Consider the following 1230-nt stretch of genomic DNA (forward strand, 5'->3'; position numbering starts at 1 on the left):
AGCTGGCCTGGCTGAATGTTCTTCAGGGAGCTATGGTGATTTGGACCATTTCCAGCCCTGGCCTGGTCCCGAGTACTTCATTTCAGTGGTTGTTACTCTCATGGGACCAAGCGTGCTGCACTGTAGGAGGCTATTAATGCATTTCTCAGGGGTCTCACTCCCTTTTTTACGTTTGATACAGCCCTTTAGAAGCTCAAAGTTTGGGATAGGCCAAAGAAGGCAATTGCTTGGCCATGAAATGGCAGGAAAGAACTGTAGTTTAGAGCCAGACGACCTTGTGTGCAGTTAGTGCATAGAAAAGGCTCCACTCAAACAGTCTTTGCTGGATGGCTGAGGGGGTGAAAGTGCATGTGCTGAGCCCCTGTGTAGGACTATATGGTCCAGAGGCAGTTTCCACTGGGCATCTTGCTCTACTATGGACTGATCGTGCAGCAGTCTCTATTTAATGTCTTGTGTCATCAGGGAGCATCTGGGAAGCAACCCCCAACAGGGCAACATGAACCAATGTGTGTCGGCCATAGGCCATTCTTGATGGGGTGTCACATTAGGGGCATTCCCGAAACACTGACCAGAATTACCACGTGCCCCCGAGCTCTCAGCAGGGCCATGGTACATTGATGTTGAAGAAGTCCTTGTCAGTAGGTGCCTTCTGGCCACTCCCCATTCAGTCCAGCTATGCTAGCCCCATGGGATAGCTTGCATGCATTTAGCTTTACAGTATCACATATGCATGCTGCAAAAGCAAAATAACTGGGGGTGGGAGGGACACATATTAAGAGGCCTGTGTAATGTGAAGTCCAGGCAGCAGGGGATGAGTTGGAGCCAGAAGGAAAACTGTTGATCTGCCAGTGGGGACAGATCAATCAATCAAAGCCCACCTTCCCTTGCCCACGGGCATCTGCTCTAGATTTAGCAGAGAAATGGAAAGATCCAGTGTATTCAAGCAGGCATTAGGCGCAGAGTCCCAAGCACCAGAGAAGACGTAGTAGGCCATAGCCAACTGGATTGCCCAAAAGAGCAACTTTGGATGTCTTCTAGGAGACTGTATCTTTTGCTCTGCTGCCCCACAGCAGCAGGGGTTAACAAAGCCCTGAGCACAGAGCAAATACTAACTCCTAACAGTGACAGTGATGGCAGTGATTACAGCCTGGACCCGAGGAAGACCGAGCCTGCCGGGGTCCTGAAGAGACAGCGCTGTCTCATTAGGTGTGACACTGTCAACCCGATTGG

This window comes from Gavialis gangeticus, unplaced genomic scaffold, assembly GCF_001723915.1.
Source record: "Gavialis gangeticus isolate Ggan-Ray unplaced genomic scaffold, GavGan_comp1, whole genome shotgun sequence".
NCBI classification, from domain to species: Eukaryota; Metazoa; Chordata; order Crocodylia; family Gavialidae; genus Gavialis; species Gavialis gangeticus.